Genomic DNA, 22,614 nt, shown 5'->3' with positions numbered 1-22,614 from the left:
GATGGCCTTGAACGTTTGATTCTTTTGCCTTTGCCTCCCAAGTGCTGGGATTACAGGTATACTAATACATCTAGCTCTTTGAATCTCAGTTTTCTCCCACAAAGGTCCAAGAGAAAGATACTCAAGCCTTACTCATCCACTTAAAACATATTGGAAGATGAGCTATTGGCTGACATCTTAACTAATCTTTGTGCAAGTATCAAGATGCAAAATGGGAATGCTATTCACTGTCTTATTTGGGATTTCTATTGCTGTGATGAAATGTCATGACCAAGGTAATGGAGTGAAAAGGGTTTATTTGGCTTACATTTCCATATTACTATTTATAATCAAAGGAAGTCAGAAGGGAAATTCAAACAAGGCAGGAACCTAGAGGCAGGGATTGATGCAGAAGCCATGAAAGGGTGCCGCTTACTGGCTTGGTCTTCATGACTTGCTCAGCCTGCTTTTTTATAGAGCCCAGGACCACAGGACCAGGGATAGCACAACCCAGAATGGGCTAGACCCTCCCCCATTAATCACTAATTAAGAAAATGCTACACAGGCTTGCCTACAGCCTGTTCTTATGGAGGCATTTTCTTAATTGAGGTTCCCTCCTCTCAGATAACTCTAGCTTGTGTGAACTGGCATAAAACTATCCAGCATGCTATCTGAATTGACATCCAGTTGAGGAATTCAGGATCTGCCTCTAGCCCAGTGGTTCTCAATCTGTGGGGCATGACCCCTTTCAGGGTCCAGTGGCCCTTTCACAGGGGTTATATATCATTAGATATCCTGTATATCATATTCATACTATTCATAGCAGTAGCAAAATTATAGTCATGAAGTAGCAATGAAAATAATCTTATGGTTGTTGATGGTCACCATAGCATGAGGTGTATTAAAGGTTCACAGTATTAGGAAAGCTGAGAAATACTCCTCTAGCCCATACCTTTGACTGCTCCTCTCAGAATCTCTGGTCTACCTGACAGTAGTTCAACGCTGTGATTCTTCCAATGCTGAATATTCCAACTTCTTCATGTTCCTATGACAGTCTGATCCTCCAAAGCTATCTAGTTCTCAGGCCTTCTCCACCTAATTTGTCCTTTTTCACCTTCAGAGAAGGTGCCATGTAAGGTGAAACACTGTAAGGATGGGTGAAATTTCCAGAATGGATTCATTCCCTTCTTAGAAAAAAACAGTCATCTCTGAAAACACACATACAAGTAACATCATCTGGACTGAATGGGTTTAATTTAGGAATACGTGTGTGTGTGTGTGTGTGTGTGTGTGTGTGTGTGTGTGTGTGTGTGTGTGTAATAACAATTAGTGAAAAAGGAGGCCATGAACTTGGAGGAGATTGGGGAGGGTTATATGGTAGTGTTTGAAGGGAGGAATGGGAAAGGAGAAATGTTGTTATATTATTATCTCAAAATTGACTTAAAATTTTATTTAAGGGATTTCAATTCCTTTGCTGTCCATCCAGGTCACTTGGGTTCAAAATTTCTGAAAAGAGCCCTTTCTCAAAGAAAGATACTTAATCTAGTTATGCTATCAGCCCTTTATTCTTTTATATCTCCCTGAATTAAAGCCACCATAGTCATCACAACTTCAAAGTTCTCCACTGGAAGATTTCTGGCAATTTCTTCAAACAATTTACTTTAAGAACAATTTTAAGGTAGACCTCTCACTTGCTGACACCCCACATCTCTGAGGAGTTCCACTCATATTCATTCCCAGAGAATAGTATGTAAGAATGCTGTGGGATGTTCTGTATGTCCTGTGGGAGCCCGTTCTCGGGTTCCTCGTGGCTTTACCCAGCAGGTCCGCATAGAGGATGATTAGGACCACGGGCCTGAGTAAAGGTGTCTGAGATGGTCTGCACTTGGCTGTGCTGTGGGATGGTCTGTATGGCAAATGTGTTGCTCTGAATGGTCAATAAATAAAACACTGATTAGTCCGTGGCTAGGCAGGAAGTATAGGCAGACTAACAGAGAGGAGAAAAGCAAGACCAGGAAGGCAGAAGGAGTCACTGCCAGCTGCCACCCTGACAAGCAGCATGAAAAGATGCCGGTAAGCCACGAGCCACGTGGCAGGGTATAGATTCGTGGAAATGGATTAATTTAAGTTATAAGAACAGTTAGCAAGAAGCCTGCCACGGCCATACAGTTTGTAAGCAATATAAGTCTCTGTGTTAACTTGGTTGGGTCTGAGCGGCTGTGGGACTGGCAGGTGACAAAGATTTGACCTGACTGTGGGCAAGGCAGGAAAACTCTAGCTACATAAGACTTAGGATATGGTAGCATTTCTGGTTATAAAAACTACAACCCAAGTTCACTATCCAGACTTAATAGTTACAGCCAGAGAATGCACTATTTACATACCTCCTGAATATAATTGCAAAAGAGGAAACTACACCACAGATGTAGGAAGCATCTCTGTGTAAACTGGTGAGCTCTAGATTATGTCTTCTTCATACATCATCCCAGGGACAAGAGGTCTTCATGTTTGGTTGTGAGTAGCTATTTTCCTGACCTTAAATTTTCCAGTGTCTTATAAATAAGTGGATTATACAAGGAGCTGAGTAGAGTCTCTTGGAACCCTAGGTTCTTGCTTGGCCATCTGCATCTTCTCACTGTGAAATTATACAGCTGTTAACTTACTGATGTCAAGGGGTGTGTGGGTGTGAGTGGGCATATTTGTAAATGCCATTGGCCATTTCTTTCCACTGCCTAGGAAGATGTTTTTATTCATCATAACATTTTATGTCCTTAAAACAGGTCACTAGGAGCTCTGATATTCACAAACGTCTCCAACCCAGTACTGTGACATCCATTACTGGTGTGTCTTTAGAGAACCCCATTGTATAGCAGTGGGGATGGATTTCTAGCTCCCTTGGGAAACTTACAATGAAATCACATTTGTAAATCTGCCGCTTTGTTTTTACCAGAATTTTTGTAAATGTGATCTCTCTGTGTTGTGCAGGCAATACATTGAATGAGTCAGTGACATAGGAAAAGTGCTGCATCCCAATCCATGTCCCAGAGACTTAAGGGTGACACTACTCTAGACAGATGTCATGTGCTTGCAACTTCCAGACTTGAGCTAAGTCTCAAGGGTGGGATGGGAGTTGTCAGGGGTTTGTGTCCCTCCCCAGGGCAGACTCCCAGCAAGATCAAGGTGTTTTAGTGCATGCTGGTTATTAAAGCTATGATTAAGGTTTCATCTAGCTCAACTTGAAACAAATAAGTATCTCAGCAGAAAGAACTCTCAATGATACATGGAAACGTCATCGAATTAAGAAAGGCACTAAATTCATAGTAGTTACAGAGAAGTAGGAGGGAAGGCCTGGGAGAACAGGGGGATTCACTCTGTCCCGGGCTCTTCTGAACTCTATGCTTTCCTTCTTCCCTTCCTCTCCCCCTCTCTGCCTCTCCTTGAAGGTTTTCCTTGATTTTATTATCACTGCCTTTATTTCCTTACTCTTTTGAACTCCTGAAAACAACAACATGAATAGCACAAGGGAGAACGTGTATCAGGAAAAGTGGGAGCCTGATCAATAAGCACTGCCCCCCACCTTTCCTGGGCCCTTTGCACTCCCATGAGTGTCTTGAATACTTCAGCTAACACTGAAAGCTTGAGTTTAAGTAGAGGCAGGCAGGCCACTCCAACTAGAAGCAGGTAGTAAATCAACAATTAGAGCACAGAGCTGCTAAAAGCTCTTACTCAAAGGGACCTGAGATTATATTGTGGGTAAATGAAATTGCCTGCTGCTTCCATTCTCAACAGGTGAGGGGAGACATACAGTGATAAAAAAAAAATCCAATACACTGAATTGGATTTCTGCCTTAATAAATAAAACAAAACAAAACAAACAAACATTAAAAAAAAAAACAGTGTTGCCAAAACTTGGAATCCAACATTGAATTTTACAAATGATAGTTCCCACAAAAAGAAGAGAGAAGTCTTGGTACTAATACTTTCTTGGAACATGGGGACCTGGTTCTTGAGTAATCTATGTTCAGTAAGTCCAAAATTTGGCATTCCCACAAGTGGAGAGTGACATCCCTCTGTCTTCCAAACAATTTAAGGTATAAATTAATCTTAACAAATCTTCCTGGTGAGGCTGAGGTGTCAGTCTGGTGGTGTTTCATACCTGATACAAATCAAGAGAGAGGATGAGGAGGAAATAGATGTCCATTCAAGCATTTGATATCAGTGGGACAACAAAGATCACTCTAGGCTTTTAAACACACAGAAATGTCAGCAGGAGCTAGGACCCAACAACAAAATGCCCATATCATGAAATTAGGCTCTCTTCATGTAGGAGATCCATAGTCTGATAGAGAGCCTACATTGAAATTCCAACATTTAATTAAGAATTTAATTTTTTTTAATATCTTTGCTTGTTTACAGCAAAAATCTGTAGTATTGCACTCATAAAAAAACAAATTCAAGGGAACTGCCAAACTCCCAAAATATGAACTTACTGAGGTCACACAATAATACAACAGTGAAAAGAAACCACACAGAGATGGGGGGAGGGAGGGAGAGAGAGAGAGGGAGAAAGTTAAATGGACCAATTCCTGGAAGAAGTTGGCAATTCCTAGTAATGAATACAAGTTGTGCACCACAGCTCCCAACCTGAACCTCTGGAAGCTAAAAAGAACCTATCACCATAAGCCTATTAATCATGAATTCCTAAGGTCTTTTGAAGTAATTTCCGTCTGGTGCCCTTCTATGCAGAACTCAGAATGAAATGTGTTTTTCAGTAGATCCCTGTCCTTGTTCTACTGTGACCCTTGCTTATTTAGTACTTTACTAATCACTGTAAGGAAAACAAGGGAGAAGCCTGCCATAGACTGCATCTTAGATGACACCCAAAGCCTGTATATTAAAGGCTTAGTTCCAATGTGGCATTACTGGGAAGTGGCAGAACCTTTAAGAAGTAGGGCCTACTAGGAGGTTTTGAGTCATGTGTAGCATGCTCTTGAAGGAGATAGTATGATCCTAGACCCTCTCTCTTCCTCTCCTTCTTCCTTCCAGGCTATGAGGTGATGTTTGTGTTCTGCTGTCTACCCGCTGATATGCAGTGCTTCATTATAGGCCCATAGCAGTTGGGCTAATGCAGTGAAACCTCCAAAACTGTTAGCCAAAATATATCTTTTCTATTTAAAACATGGGTATCACGGGCACTTGTTATAATGATGGAAAAGTAACTCACATAGACTAATTAATTAATATAGTTCATCAAATCTTATCATCATTATCTATTCTGCAGTTCTGACTTTTTTCTTAGTTCTTCCTCCAATGTTTTCTTGTTTGTATTGTCTTTAGTTATTTAGGAGTCTTTAAATTGTTTTCACACACATAATCTGTGAGTGGCCATCCACAGTCATCATCATTGGTCCTAGAATGAATGCTTCCCAGATAAGAAACAGCACATGCAATCAAGATATCTCAGCAAGTGTTCATTGATGTTATTGGCTTGTGCTCAAGAGAACAGATGAATTTGAATGACATTTCAGGATGATGAATATACACTTGAAATGGTATTTTTAACACACCTCCACATGCCAATAAAGCAAATAATGTACATTTTCATTACTAAGTAAAATGTTGCATGTAATCAAAATCTTCCCCCTCCCTGTACATACACATATATATGCAAAAATTCGTAATTTTAAGAATAGTCTATGAGTGCTGTTATATTTAATCTTTTAATATTTATCCCTAAGCCACTCATGCCATAAAAATAATGTAAATTTACACATAGACTTTCCATACCACTAGGGTTTATCCAAAAGAAATGAAAATATATGACCACAAAAAGCTATAGAAGTATATTTAGAGCAACTCTATTCACATAGCCTAAGAATTGGAAACAAACCAAATATCCATCAACAGGAGGTTGAGAAATACAGTGTTCTATATTTACATAACAGAATACTATTCCGCATATGAAGAAATAAACTTGATGTGCACAACTACACACAGTTGAGTTTCAAAGAATGAAACATAATATTGGTGGGAAAAGTTCAGCAAAAAAAGTGTATATTACATAATTCTACTTATATGACATGCAAGAATAAGGAAAATAGTTTGACGGTAACAAAACACATAAAATAACTGGCTGAATGTGGGAGGAGCTGGCTAGAAATCCTGAGAAGGGAGTTTCTAGGGTGAAGAAAGTGTTCTTTGTCTTGGGAAGGGTGTCTGTTGTGTAAATATATATACTTACACATCAATGAATGTAATTCTGATAAATTTGACTCTAGGAAAGTATATCTCAACAATAGGAAGAACTTAAAAAAACAGTGTACTATTGGCTTATCTGAAGAATAAAATTCACATTTAACTGACTCTATACTCAGGCAATTGAAAAGTTCACTTTGTGAAGTTATATAATAAGTCAATCACTCAGTCATTCCAAGGGTCCCTGTCACTTTCAGTTACATCACCACTGTATCCTGTAGATTCTCCACTAAAGACCCACTAGAGAATCCAGAATCCCTTCTGATCCACACATACTAGTGGAAAATACAAGGATAGGGTTTCATGGTGAAGTCAGAGCATCTACCACACATCACCATTGCCTTCAGTCCATTTGAAATATGAAAACATTCTCACATCCACCAACTTCAACTCAAAAAGCAGGAAGAACTGAGTCAATAAATCATTAAATATTATCAGCATAACTGGCTTCCTGGGATGAGTTCTAAACCTTGATTGAAATTTCTCCATTAAATCAAATGTAGCAAGGTGATTTGTAATTACCCATAAATAATGTTGCTGCTTCCATACCTTCAACAGAAACTAGGATATGAAACCTTTTGGCAAAGAGATAGGCCTCAGATAGCCACAATACACACATAGTAACAGCTTTAATAATGTAAGAGCAAGTCCAGACTTAAAGTCATTGTGATTTTTTAAATTATTTATTTTAGTTTTTGAGATTATAGTATAGTTATATCATCCCAACCTTCTCCAGTTCTCCCTCCAAACCCTCCCACATATTCCTCCTTGCTCTCTTTCCAATCCATGTCTTTTTATGTTAATGTTATTATGTGTCTGTGTATATTCCTAAATACATTAAGTACAACTTACTCAGTCTATCTAATGTTCATTTATGTATGTTTTCAGAGCTGAGCATTTGGAAGTGCATAGCCAATTGGAGTGTTCTCCCCTGAGGAAGACTGATTCTTCCATTCTCACCATTCCTTAGTTGCCTGTAGTTCTTTGTGTATGCTTGAGACCTCCTGAGCTTTATGCCATTCAGGCTAACATGTCTGTTACTGTTTTCCTTGTTCAGCTCATGTTTAGTCAGTAATATTGGTGAGACTTTATGGATGTACCTTTTGATGTTACAAAGAGACACAATCTCGTAGCAAAGTCCTTTCTCCTCTGTCTCTTACAATCTTCCTGCCTCCTCTTCCACAATGATCCCTGAGACTTGGATATGGGAGTTGTATTGTAGATGTTCACTGGGACTGTCTACTACTCTGCATGTAATGGTTTCCATTTGTTGCAAACAGAACATTTCTTGATGAGGTGTAAGAATTATACTTATCTGTGGGCACAAGGACAAATGTTTAGAATGGAGTCAGGGATTATGCTTGTTTAGTAAAAGTGACAGTTATAGGTTCTCCTCCAAGATCCATGACTTTACTAGCTCTGGTTAGTTGGTTAGGTTTTCAGTGTTAGGCATGATTTTCCTCTTGTTGAGCACATGCAGGCATGTTCTGGAAGCCTCCTTCCCTGAGGACTAGCCCTCATAGTATCTGCAGATGCTATTAAGCTGACAAAGGAGAAAGGCAACCCACAATCATACCCAACTGTAGACTATCCACAATAATACCAGCTTGGCAAGATGCAGGGTACAGTAGTAGCACTTATATCATGAGGTAAACAGAAGCTGTTTAATTAGACTTAAGGTCTGCTCAAGAGGAAGGAATTCATGTTTATTCCTACAAACCTAGTCAACCACCCATGGCTAGTAAGGTCATAGACCCTAGAAGAGAGCCTACTACTAAGCCACTTTTCTAAACCTGTATAACTTCTGACTTAATTCTAAATATGTATCTTTATATCCACAGATAAATAAGCTCTCCCTTCAGCTAAGACGCTTCCTTTGTAGCATATGGAAACAATTACAAAAAGACACCTGTCAAAATGTAGAGAACTACTGACCATATGATTCCCAGACCCAATTGATACACCTAAAATACCACCATAAACCTATGGCTCATGGAACATTATGTGGAGGGGAGAGTATAAGAGCCAGTGAACATGGACACCTGCTGCAAGACAGTATCTTCTATTTATGACATGGAAGCTGAACCTAAGAAATATTGAGAATATGGCTGCCTAAGTAAGAACTGCACTAGCCAGTGCAGATGGAGATGGAGGAAATCTCATAAGGCTACACACAGAGAGAGAGAGAGAGAGAGAGAGAGAGAGAGAGAGAGAGAGAGAGAGAGAGAGAGAGAAAGAGAGAGAGAGAGAGAGAGAAAGAGAGAGAAATAACAGGTCAGTAATTTTAGAGGAAATAGAGGGATATGGGAGGAGTTGGGGAAGGGCAAATAAACAATGAAACTCTCAAAAAAAGTTAACTTTAAAAAAGAAATAAAATGGGACTATCTTAAAAAAACAGTGACAGCAAAAGTTCTCACTCAAGGCATAATTAGAAGAACAAGAATGGTGGACATCCCATGGAACACTGGAGAAAGGCCCATGTCTGTTCCATGGCATAGATTCTTAAGGTCTGTATAACTATGGTGTTTTCTTTTTTACTCTCAATGAAAACTTACTGAATATTTTCACTTTTATTTCTTTGCCAGCTCTAATTACTTGTCTGTTTGAGAAGCAAATGTGGGTAAGAGTCTCATTTCCTACCAACAAGATAATGAAGGCTGAAGTGTCAGAATCGGAGGGAACTTCATGGGTCTTTCTTTAATTTCGGATTCAGGATCCAACCAATCTCGATATTTTCAAGTAATAACAAAAATTAAAATTATTATTATCAGAGGATTTCTTAAAGTTTCTTTCTTGCACCAATTTTCTGATGTCTTCTAGTATGACAGCTTACAAGAAGTGTTTTCCACATTCTTTACACTTACAAAGTTTTTTCTAGTGTGTGTTTATTAATGAACTTGAAGTGTTGAGGATTTTTGTAAAGGGTTTTCCACATTCTTGACATTTTTAATGCTTCTTTCTACTATGGATTCTGTGATGATCATGAAAATGGAAAGACTGGACAAAGAACTTTTTTTTTTTCAAGACAGGGTTTCTCTGTATAACTTTGTGACTTTCCTGGAACTCACTCTGTAGCCCAGGCTGGCCTCGAACTCACAGAGATCCGTCTGCCTCTGCCTCCTGAGTGCTGGGACTAAAGGCGTGTGCCACCACCGCCTGGCTCAGAACTTTTTATATTTTTCACATTTATAAGATTTGTCTCAGGTATGGATTCTGTAATGATTATGCAAATATAATAATGTCTTTCAAAATGTGAGGAATATACAAAATTTTAATCAATATCAATCACAAATATCACTTTAGGAAGTTCTACAATTGATATGAGTTTGGAAATATTTTATCCAGATTAAACATTGTGCTCACTAAATGGTATGTAAAAAACAATCTATACATGCAGCAATGTTTCAGATAGGATTATTAATATGTCTATGCTCATTAATGGTATAGAATTCATTTTAGAAATCTCTAAAACAACATCAATTTGAGACATAAGGATTCATGCCAGGAGATGAATATTTACCAGCATACAAAAATTTAAACAACTGAATAATTATTGTGTGAAATTTGGTAGAACAGGATTTTGGTTCTTGTGTTATATGATTATAATATATATATATATATATATATATATATATATATATATATATAGCCATTATATTGCCAGTATTTTAATTTTTTGAAGGCGGTATATTAAAGATTGTTTTTAATCTCGTATTGTTCCCTACTTTTTCTCAAAGACTAATAAATGTATTAAATATTTTTTAAAAAAAGAATAAAATAAAAATTAGAACCACAATGAAAAGTAGTATTTCTCCTCAGAATTAAAATCCAATCAATAAAGAAATTTAGCTTTTCACTCTGCTTAAGAACGTATGCCTAAATTATTTTTGTGAGGTCACAGTAGAAGGCCTAAAATATTTATGAAATAAAGTTGTTGAAATTAAGATGTGAGCTCATTTCCCACAAGGTTGATTCGGCAGATGGTGTTGGTGCCCCAGTAATGGTGACCTTCTGCAAGCAGCAGCCAACTTGTTCCCTTGGGGCTTTCTCTCTGCTCTTGACAAGCAGGCCTGAAGCAGTTGAAGTTCATACCTTCGGAAGCATATTCCAGCCAATGAGGAGAAAGAATTGGTGGATGGTTACCCAGACTGTCCTCTCTTAGGAGGCATGTTCTCCTCCGCCTCCTAGTGCTTTCCAGTGGTAGCAAGCCCTGGAGGTCTACAGTGTACCTTACTACCAGCACACACTGAAGTTAGCTTCTCTGCCTTCCCTGTCAACACTTCACTCTCTGCTTGATGCTTCTGCAATCTGAACACATGTAATTTATCTGCACCTCAAACCTAGACTCAAGCTTAGGTTCCCATAACGTAAGTTTGCTCAGATCCAAGCCCTGATCTTGATTGAAAATTCTGTGTTTGAGGAAAAATAATGTACTGAGAATCTATCTCTAAATACATAAATACTGGAGATGAGGGCTTGCCTGCTGAACTGTGGGAAGTAAAAACTGTTATAAAATGGAAGAGTCTAGATAAGTGATTGTCAACCTTCTAAGGCGGCAACCCTCTAATACAGTTCCTCATGTTATGGTGACCCCCAACCATAAAATTATTTCTGTTGCTACATCATAACTGTAATTTTGCTACTGTTATAAATCATAATGAAAATATCTTATATTTAGGATATCTGATATGTGACCTCCAAAGGAGTTGCAATTCATAGGTTAAGAACCACCAGACAAGACTGACGTTTTAATAGAGAGGTTTTGTTGATAGAAATTGCCTAGTTGTTTGACAGTATGCCTATAAAGTTCATATTTTTTTAACAATTATATCTGTCTCAGTTAGAGTTTCTAGTGCTGTGAAGAGACAACATGACCACAGCAAGACTTATAAAGGAAAACATTTAGTTGGGGTGGTTCCTTTACAATTCAGAGGTTCAGTCTATTATCATCATGGTGGGACATAGTAGCATGCAGGCAGACTTGGTGCTGGAGAAGTAGCTTAGAGTCCTACATCTTCCAGGCAACAGGAAGTTGTCTCCATGTTGCACTGAGTGAAGCTTGAGCATATATGAGACCTCAAAGCCAACCTCCACAGTGATACACTTCCTCCAACAAGGCCATACCTACTCCAATAAAGCCACACCTCCCAATAGTGCCACTCCCTTTGGGGGTCAATTTCTTTCAAACTACCACAATATGTGAAAAATAAATCCTTACAGTGTTAGCCTTCCTTTAGGACAGGTAGGTGTATGATGTGTCCAACAACAAATTGGTTGTTCCCCAGCAGACTTAGAGTAAATTTTAAATAGAAAACCTTTTTGAGGGCATTCTTTTCCTACCCCCAGACCCTTCAAGCCAGCATATTAGGTCGAATTGGCCATTTAATCTAGCAGTGTCTTCAGTAGGTTCTCTAAAAATTCTTTAGTGACTCTTGGCTTCATTATACCTATCTGGACAAACTAAAGTTATGTGTTGAGGTAGATAATGCACGTTCAGTGTTTTTGATTCACCTTCAAAGACGAAAAATAGCCATTCAAGTTGGTGTGTGACTGGGACAAAAGACCACGTGAGACAGCCAAGAGTAGTCTCTCTTCTCAAAGTCTTTCTACCAAGCAGTGGGAGCATGAACATGGGAACAAACTTGAATCAGGAGTTAGAAGTGTAAGTGCTGTCACCAGTCGGCATTGGTGAGCTGTGTGACACCAAAAGGACAATGCAATCTTCTTTCTTGGCCTTGGTTTCTTTCTGAAATTAGAAAATCCCTCCCTCTTTAATTCTGGCCTCTAACAGTAAAACTAATTTACTATTCAAGTCAGAGATGGGAATTGTCAAAGTAGGGCTGTGACAATCTCCTGGGATTTGAATATGTCCTAAATGATGGATACTGGTTTGAGAAATTATGCTTTCTGTAATTCAAAGCCCTCTTAACCTAAGCCCTTTAAGAAATTTCCAAAATCCCTTACTAGTAGAATTCAGAAAATATATCTTATTTTCAGCAAAATAAGTTCAGAACCTAGGAATTTAAAATGAAAAGAGAAGATATGTATAAAACCTCACAAGGCATTGATGGCTGGACAATAAACTTAGAAGCATTCATTTTAAAAGGCTATGTGCTCTTATCATCATGCCAACTGGAAGTAGGTATAACTGATACAAGTGATCTCAGTAATCCGTATATTGGGTAGAAGTGGGACTTCAAGCCCATCCCTAACTCTGTGTTTCTATTCTTCAACGTGGGTGGATACATACATTCACAGGTTTTTATTTGTAAGTGTATTTTGGTCCATTTATCATTGCTATAACCAAATACATGAAGCTGGATAATGTGCAAGAATAACTGCATTTGGCTTACTTTGCATATTTGGTATTTTGCATTCATCTCCCTCAAGGATATGGGTGAGCACTGACTCCAGTGAGCACTCCTGAGAAGATGGCATCACAATGGGAGATGCCTGTATATGAAAGGGAGGAGACCATGTAGCAAGACAGCAGGACAGGGAGTGAGAAGAGAAAGTCTTCCTCTTTATATAATTATTCCCTCTCAAGAACTAAAAAGGGTCTCACAGGAATCACAATAATCTTTCATAGACATTAACTCCAATGACTTAATAACCTAATGACTTCTCAATAAGGCCCATCTGTTAAAGGCAATCACCATTTAATACACCATACTGAGAAACAAGATTCCAATACACAAAGCCTTGGTGAACAATCCACATCCAAACAATAGAGATGGATTACTCTCCCTTCACAGGTCAACCATAAGACCTGTGACCTCACTCATGCCCCCTCATCCTCCACAGCGTGCTGTACTTAGAACTCTACACTATAAAACAATTGAAGACATATAATACCTCAGCCTACAGAAGAAAATGTTGCTTCCTATTCATAAATATTGAATATTGAATATTGCAAATGGGGGAAATGGAGGGAATATTATCAAAACACATTGTATGAAATTTTCAATAAATTAATAAAAGTATTATATTAAATTCAGAAAAGAAAAGATAATAATTGCTACTGAACATTAGACTCTTGAGGTTTTAAGAGGTATTTGTGGGATGTTAGTCTCCTATATTTATATGTTAATATAAACACATTTGTTTTCTTCTACTGGCTATTACTATTGTCTCAGAATGTATGTTCATTTTTTTTTCTACATTTGCAAGCTGATACACCTTGGACTTACTTTCCTTTGATAAAGCTAATGAATCTCTGTTTTCTTCTACAAATAATGATCAAATAAAGCTTCATAAATATTCAATAATGTGATAGCCAGGACTCCAACCTATATTTATGGAACTCTAAAATACAAGTAAAATTCCCCCCTTCAAAATTACTCACTTTACTTTTTATTGTACAATAATGTTCACTGTAACACAAAGCAGAAAGATCTGTAAAGAGAAAGGTAAAGTTCCTGGAGAGGCTTACAAGCCCCAACCCTAGCTGAGGCGCTATCGACAGGTAATGATGAGGGTTTCGGGGGGAAAAAGGAGAGTCAATTTTCTGTAAGAATGTAGCCCTTGTAAGTCAACCACACTCCCTTGGACAGAACCCACCCAGGAGTAAATGAACAGCACAAATTGAACTCTGTGCATTATTTAAAAAGAAAAAGAGGACATGAAATTGGAAAAGGTTGTGGGTGGATCCAGAAAGAGTTGGGGGAAATGGAAGGAATATTATCAAAACACATTGTATGAAATTTTCAATAAATTAATAAAAGTATTATATTAAATTCAGAAAAGAAAAGATAATAATTGCTACTGAACATTAGACTCTTGAGGTTTTAAGAGGTATTTGTGGAATGTTAGTCTCCTGTATTTATATGTTAATATAAACACATTTGTTTTCTTCTACTGGCTATTACTATTGTCTCAGAATGTATGTTCATTTTTCTTCTACATTTGCAAGCTGATACACCTTGGACTTACTTTCCTTTGATAAAGCTAATGAATCTCTGTTTTCTTCTACAAATAATGATCAAATAAAGCATCTTTTGGTAATGAATTGAATTCCAAACATTCCTTAAATTGTAGTTCCCATTTGTGTTTGTGTCTGTTTCAGGGCTCTTTACTCCACTGATCTATTTGTCTGTCATCCAAGCAAAATATTCTGATCATAATGATTATAGTAGGCTGAAGAGGGCCTCCTCACTAGAGATACATGAGCATTAATGTTGGGCCCTACATAATTGATCTCAATTGGTCAAAGAGCCTTTGCAAATGTGATTCAGTTAAGGGAGTGGACAGGAGGAAATGACCCAGGATTACTGGTGTGGTATCTGTACCACCACCTGTGTCCTTATGAGAGTAGATAGAGTTCAATGAAGCCACGGACGGGGATAGCCAGCATGACTCTGTAGGCAGAAACTGCAGGGATGCAGCTTCCAGCCCTGAAGACTGGTGCCAGAGGCTAAAAGAGACAAGGAGAGAGAGAGAGACCCCAGATTCCCCTAGGTACACCTGAACTTTTGACTGCTGGCTTCCAGAGCCTGAGGAAATGCATTGCTATTATCTCTAGCCACCAGATCAGGCAGGAATTTCTTGCAACAGTAATAGGAAACCAATGCTGTAGGTCTTTCAAAAAAAACAAAAAACAAAAACAAAAACAAAATTTTAATAAACGCTGTTATGTGCTGAAGAAATAGCTCAGTAGTTAAGAACACATGCTATACAACATGAGGACCAAAGTTCAGATGCCAGCACCCATGTAACAAGCCAAGCATTCTATGCATACATGTAATCCAAGTTGTGCAGAGGTTGGATACAAGAGGATCACTGAGGCTTCTTGACTTCCAGCCTAGCCAGGGATAACTAGATTCATGAAGAGACCTTCCCTTAAAGGAATAGGCAGAAAGTGATAGGAAAGAAAGTTTTATATCCTATTCCTAGTCATTATTCTTTTTCAAAACTTTCTTGGCTTTTAAAATCACTTAGTACTCCAATATACTTGGAATTTCGGCCAGGGCTAATTCATATTAAAATTGTAGTACATCTATATATTATATTGGGGTAAATTGGTACTTTTAAAATATTAGTCTCCCTTCCAGGAATATGATGTTTTTCTTTTAACTAACTTAAATCTTATGTTATACCCTTGAATAATATTTGAGGGATTTTTTTTGTCTTTTCTGAACTATTCCACTTTTTTTTTAACTCATTCTCTTGTTTTTGTTACTAATAATAATTTATTCCTATTTCTAACTTGCTATTTCTCTTATAAATAAAGATTATTGGTTTTACATATTTATGTAATCCCATGCATCCCCAGTTTCCATGATCTAACCTAATCACCCGTGTTCATTGCTGCTCTGGTCACAATAATCAGGAAATGCAAACAGCCTTGATGTCTATCAACTGATGAATGGATAATAAAAATGTGGTACATTTATACAATAAAATAGTAACAAAATTATGAAATCCTCAGCTAAATGGGTAAAACTGGCAACAATTCATCTGAGTGAGAAAGTCAGATCCAGAAAGACAAACACTGAGTGTGGTTTTTTTTTTTTCTCATTTGTGGATATTGGCTTAAAATCTTCAGGTATGTGTGTTCCATTTGGAATACCCATAAAGTTCAGGAAATTAACTAGGGGTCATGGAGGGTTTTTTCAAGGGTGGGGAGATAGAATATAGAACATAGTGATATAAAGGGTTGTATGGTAGTATTTTATTTGTACTGAAATGTGATTTTAATTGTATGTTAATAAATAAAGTTGCCTGGGGGTCAGAGCTATTAGAGCCATAGCAAGAATGTGGCGGTGGTGGCGCATGCCTTTAAGCCTAGCACTTGGTAGAAGAGCTAGGTAGATCTCTGTGTGTTCAGGGATACAGCCAGCATTGGAGACACATGCCTTTAAGACCTGGAGGGCTGTACTTACAGGCAGTGATGAGGCAGAGGCAGTCACGTGTTTGGGTTTACAACCAATGAGGAGGCAGAACAGAAAGACTTTATCAAGACAAACACACAGGAAGTAGCTCTCTTTTGGAGAGGTAGGACCACTGCAGGAGGAAGGGTAAGGTTTTAGCTCTGAGCTCTGACCTCTTAGCGTTCTCTTTTACATTGGTTCTGTGTTTCTTATTTAATAAGATGGTTGGTTACATCTACAGGGTTGAAGAGGAATAGTGAACAGGAGAGTTAATGGGGTGGAGAATGGGAAGACAGAGTAGAAGAAATACGGGGAGGGATAGCTAACACTAAAGACATTTCACAAAAGTTATATGGAAACTTTCTACTGTAGAAGCTTCCTAAAATATGTGCTTACACATGTATAAAAAGAATTTAAATTGAGTTGTCCTATTATTGGACAACAATGTGCATACTAGACAGCACAGGCTACCAAATAGAAAGCCCAGTGCCAAGAATAGGTTACCTCTTTAGGGTTTGTTGGCCAGTGAAATCCCATATACCTCTACTCCAAAGAACAGACTAGTGTCAATGCTTTTGGTCATCCTCTGAAAACTGACAGTATGACCCTATTGATGACTACACCACAAACTTTAGTCATAGAACATGAAGAAATGAAGCTGGTACTGACTTGGCAGCTTCATCCCTATGGATAGTTTTCAGTGATGGAAAATCCTTTACACTCTAACAGAGGAGAAATGGAATCACCAATCTCATCTACCTGTGAACCCTGTGAGCTACAATAATGACCAGCCTATTAAGACAAATCCACTGGAGCAATGGTGGCACTAATGTCATATGAGTAACCAATCACTTTCTGCTTGGATTTAAGGATTGGATCTTCTCCATATGTTAAAAACATACCTATCTAAATAAGCCATAGATCATAGGAGAAAACCTATTGATATTATTCTGCTAGATGGTTATAGTATTAAACCTGTTCCTAATGACCTATTGCTATACTCAGATTACTGTATCTCTCAACTCTCATTAAAGAAGTTTCTTTTTGGAGTAGATGGTAATTAACACAGATACCCACAATTAGTCAAGGTACAGAGAATATGAGACTGCAGAATGCTCAACCCAAATGGCCCAAGTCTCATTATCATTGAAGAAGAAGGTGTAGAAAGATTATAAGAACCAGAGTGTGAGGATGCCTCATGGGCCCCATGCATAGAACACCTGCACATACTCACACACAGATACACATTAATGCACATAATTTAAAAAACAATAAAATAAATCATTAAAAATAAAGTTATAATTATATTTCTTCCAGTTTTTATTTTTCTTTTTGTTCACATCATTTTTCTCCAAATTTCTCAGTTTGAAAATGGAGTTCATTCACTTTTTGTTTACTTATTTATTTATATTTACTTATTTGCTGATTGCAGTGCTAGGGCCTCATGTATTCCAGGAAAGCATTCTATCACTGAGCTGCTTCCCAGTCCTCATAGTTTTTTTAAAAAAATAATAAGAGAAATAATGACATTTTTGTATAATATAGCTTTAACCAATTCAAAGGCCGGTATACCAAATGTTCATTTCTTCATTGTTTTTGAAATACTTAATATACTGTGTAGCTTAAACTTAATTACTCTATTGCTCCAGGGTTAGAGGAGAAAGTTCAATTCCGTGAAATGTGCCTTCTGGCCCTTGTATTCCTCATTTCTTTTTTAATTATACATAATCAGAGCATATAGCAGGTAAGATCTCTATTTGGGATATAATTATTAAGATTTCTTCTGTGGCTAAATATGTAATCAATATTCGTAGATATTCCAGCAAAATAGGGAGAGCATGCATTCCCTCTCAACAGTTTGCAAAGTAAAAGAAATACATTCACTCCAGGAGCTTCATCTTACCATCTTGAACTAAATCGGCTTTCTTGATTATGCTCTCCATTACTGCAGACTGCTCCCAATTTCTGACTTATTTGACATTTGGAATTCATACAGCTGTTTATCACCAGCTAATTACCATTGAGCTTTATCAGCCTCCTTGTATTTATAGTCTGTTTGCTTAGTTTGGCTTGTGTTTCACAGATGAGGTTTTTAATGCATAAATTTACACAACTGCTGTGTTCCCCCTATTGAAGAAACCCTTGACCATCATCTATTTTCCTTTTCCCTGTTTAAGGTTTTGTTCCTATGTCTCATTCATTTATTTGACCTGGATATTTTCACCTTAATTTCATTTTAACTTGATTTCTTGGTACATTTTAATTATAGTTTTGATTATCTCTGTTTTATCTTTATTGTATTTTATGTATGGCAATGCATGAGAAAATTTATTTTTTGATTTTCACAGTTATGTAATGTTACGGGAATCTATAATATTTCTATTCTGACAGAATTTAGATGATTGATATTTATCTGAATAATTGATGTTTATTTGAATAATTGATATAATTATACAAATTACTTTATTTGCTCTCTGTTGCATCATGTTCTTTTCCTTTGTAATTATAAGCATACAAATCTAGGGCTATTTTACTCTTGCATATCTGTACTTTGCATATTGCCTTATTTAGAGATCCATGTTATGAATCAATTATTAGTTAGTGTCCCTAAATATTGTCCTCGTGAAGTTTCATTTTTAGGTCACATTTCATCCTATAGGCTGAGAGTTTGCAATCTGAGCATAGATCACGAATAGAAAATACAAACTCAAACTCAGTTTATACTATTGTACATTCACAGGACAGATTACTTTTGCGAACCTATAAAGTCTGGAGCTTTCCTGCCACTGTAAAGTAGGTAATGAGTTCTTTAGGGGTATTCACTGTCCTCTAATATAGTTCAGTTCTGAAACCATCTCTTTGCAACATGAGGCCTCACAGTCAGCTGTTCTGTTTGGGACATGAGCTACACGCACTTCAGACTCCTGTCATAAGCTCTAGATTACTTCACCTGTGATTCTAGTAAGGTACAGATCAGAGTCTCATAATCTTCTTTGGGGTTGTTATTATCTTATTATAAAGGATATTACAAGAAAATAAAGAAATGAGGTGTGGGGGTCACATGAGCACACAGGTGCATCTCCACACAACCTGCTCTCTCACAGAAATCCCAGAGCAAATTTGGCAGGGGTCAAAGCAGAGGCCAAAGTGGCAGCAACAGAGCCCAAAATAGAGGAAGAGAGCAACGTGCTCTGCTTGCTGAGTAGCAGCGGAGCACCAGGTCCAAAGGCTCCTGCTCCAAGACGTACTCAGAATGAGACTAGGAAGGACAAAAACAAAAAGAGGAGGTAATCGCTTTGAGTCATATGCCAATCCAACTAAAAGATACAGAGCCTCCATTACCAACATACCTTTTGGTGTGAAGTGGCAGTCCCTTAAAGACCTGGTTAAAGGAAAACTTGGTGAGATAACATACATGGAGCTCTTAATGGACACTGAAGGAAAGTCAAGGGGATGTGCGTTGTTGAATTCAAAATGGAAGAGAATATGAAAAGAGCTGCTGAAATTCTAAACAAGCATAGTCTGAGTGGATGACCACTGAAAATCAAAGATGATCCTGTTGGTGAACACACAAGCAGAGCAATGCAAAAGGTAATAGCTACAACTGGTGGGGTGGATATGGGCCCAGGTGGCCCAGGAATGACTAATATCCCACTAATATCCTAATAATCCTAACATCCTAAATGAGATTATCCATGCATTTGAGGCTGGAAGACTTAGAAGCAGAACATTTGTAGCAAATCTGGATTATAAAACTGGCTTGAAGAAACTGAAGGAAGCATTGGTATGGTTGGTGGGGTGGTCCAAACAGACATTCTGGAATATAAAGATGGACAAAGTTGTGGAATAGGAACTATGACTTTTTGAATAATCCACTGAAGCTGGGTAAACTACATCAATATTTAACAGTCAACTGCTGTTTGATAGACTAAGGCATGTCAAAACGAATGAGAATGCCTTAACAAAGGGAGAAGTTTTACCTCCTGAATGCCCATAGTAGCTTCCCTATGGACTTGGTACTACTGGAATGATGCTAGGGCCTGGAGGGAAGCATATTGATGCCAATCACTTGAACAAAGGCATTGGAATGTGAAACCTAGGGCCTGCAGGAATGGGAATGGAAGGCATAGGATTTGGAATAAATAAAATTGGAGGCATGGAAGGACTTTTTGGTGGTGGCATTGAAAACATGGGGCAATTTGGATCTGGGATGAATACACCCAAGAACAAATGAAATCCTAAGTAATGCACCAAACAGAGAAGAGATCATTCACTGCAAAGCAGGGAGGACATGGAGCTGAGAGGAAGTGTCCCTGGGATCAAGAGGATGGACCTTGGGCATTGTTTGCATTGGCAGTACTCTCATGGAATGATTGGGCACAGGCCTAGGCCATGGCATGGATCAGGTGATATTGAGCATATGAGCCTGGTCTTGGACTGCATGGGGTCAGTTGAGGGCATGGGCTCAGGCATTGAACACATGGACCCACTAAGTCTTGACCACGTGTCCTCCAGTCCTGAGCACATGGGCCAGACCATGGAGCACATTGGCTCTGGTGTGGAACCCATGGGTGCTGGCATTGGCTTTCCTGGACCTCATGGCCAAGCTCACTGACCATGTAGGCCAAACCTTTGAATGTATGGGCCCTGCTATTAAGTGTATGGGCCTGAATATAGATCACATGGTGCCCACAGGTATGGGTTGGCCTAGAGCACATAGGCCCTGTGATGGATCCTATGGCACCTGGCCTGGAGTACATAGGCACCAACAACCTGGAGCATATGGGTCCTGAGAGCATGGGAGCCAACAGTCTGGAGCGCATGGGCCTGGAGCAAATGGGTGTCAATAGTTTGAAGCATATGGGCCCTACTGTGGGCCTGGCTTTGGGTGTTGGCATTGAGCTAATGGGCCTGGCCATGCGTGGTGCCAGGAGGTGCTAGCTTTGATCGAGCCATTGAGATGGAGCAGAGCAACTTTGGAGGAAGCTTTGCAGGTTCCTTTGCGGGGTAAACTTACTGGCTACTCTAGGTGCATGGAGGTCATGCACCAACAGTGGCCAGGAAGTCCTGCCAGATACTTGTGAGAAATCTCCCATTTGATTGTACATGAAAATTGCTAAAGGGCAATTAAACGAATGTGGGCAGTGCTGTACTCCAATATCAAGATGGAGAACAAAAAGTCCAAAGGTTGCAGTGTGGTTAAGTCTGAGTCTCCTGAGGTGGCTGAGAGAGCCTACCAGATGATGAATGGCATGAAGCTGAGTGGCACAGAGATTGGTGTTCGAATCAATAGAAATACTTAAGCAGTTGCCTTTTTATAACATCAACACCAGTCCTCTGAATTTGTATTTTTTTTCTTGTTAACCACTTTGTTAACTTGTTGGCTGGATGTATAAAGATGTTTAAAATATTCAGTTGCTTTTTTGGGATAGTTAGAATTAATTTCTTAATGATTGTGGTTCCATTTCACTGTTTGCACTGAGACTGCAATGTATGCAACTTTTTTGTAGTTGTGGCATCTTGTTGACATTGAATATGACTTTGATAATAAATACCAGTTACTAAAAAATGAAATAAATAAAAAATAAAAATATTTGAGGGCCAGGAACATGGGAAGCTGTGGGGGGCATAACTGTCCCCTGTAGGCATGACACCCTATGGAGCTTCCATGTATTCAGTTATCTAGAACTCCCTCAACTGTGTTATTTTAAAATTTTATGAAAACTTCTTACAGAGTCATGACCTAATGCTACTAGGTTGAGTGAGGTATATGACTTCTCGTTCCAGATTCTTCTTTTTCTCTATGTACAGCACTCCTTCTTCCAGGACCCTTCCTACAATAAGGTCTTGTGATCAAGATATGCCAGATTTTTTTTCTGAGTAGCCACAGAACAGAGAAAAGGGAAAACTGAAGTATTCACTCTTTGGCCTTCAGGTAGGAGTTATGAGCCAAGAGCTACAGGTAACAATCAAAATGCATATGCCACGATATCATCAATATATTTTGCTGTTACCAGCACATAATACCTTTGATAGGTATAGTATTGGTGAACACTAGTCACTTTTTTTTCTAACTTGATTATTAAAAGCAAGTCAAGTACTATTTTTTCCAGGTACAAATGCTTATCTGTTTCCCAGACAAGATGTGCTTATCGTGATATGTAGATATAGACAAATTATTCTTTGGGCCACCAGTTCACAAATAAAAACATAAAGACTTCTTATTAATTATGAAAGCTTAGCCTTAGCTTAGGCTTGTCCCACTAGCTCTTATAACTTAAACTAACCCATTTATTTTAATCTATGTTTTGCCTCCTAGCTTTTTACATTCCATGTGTCCAACTCCCTCTGGGTCTCATTGGCCTCTCTCTGTGCCTCTATTATCTTTTCCTACTTCCTTTCTCTGCACAGAAGTCCTGCCTAGTTATTGGCCATTCAGCTTTTTATTACACCAATAACAGCAATACATTTTCACAAAGTGTTCAAAAATCCCACAACATGTAAGTGTATC

General features: G+C 38.4%; 1 pseudogene; it reads left to right on the top strand.

Moving 5' to 3' along the window:
• Positions 1 to 21,406, top strand: part of LOC102908354 (heterogeneous nuclear ribonucleoprotein M-like) — a 32,040-nt pseudogene extending 10,634 nt beyond the window's left edge.
• The last annotated feature ends 1,208 nt before the right edge of the window (positions 21,407 to 22,614 follow it).

This window comes from Peromyscus maniculatus, chromosome 4 (genome assembly GCF_049852395.1).
Source record: "Peromyscus maniculatus bairdii isolate BWxNUB_F1_BW_parent chromosome 4, HU_Pman_BW_mat_3.1, whole genome shotgun sequence".
NCBI classification, from domain to species: domain Eukaryota; kingdom Metazoa; phylum Chordata; class Mammalia; order Rodentia; family Cricetidae; genus Peromyscus; species Peromyscus maniculatus.
The sequence above is the reverse complement of the archived record's forward strand: the minus strand, read 5'-3'. Positions and strand labels throughout refer to the sequence as shown.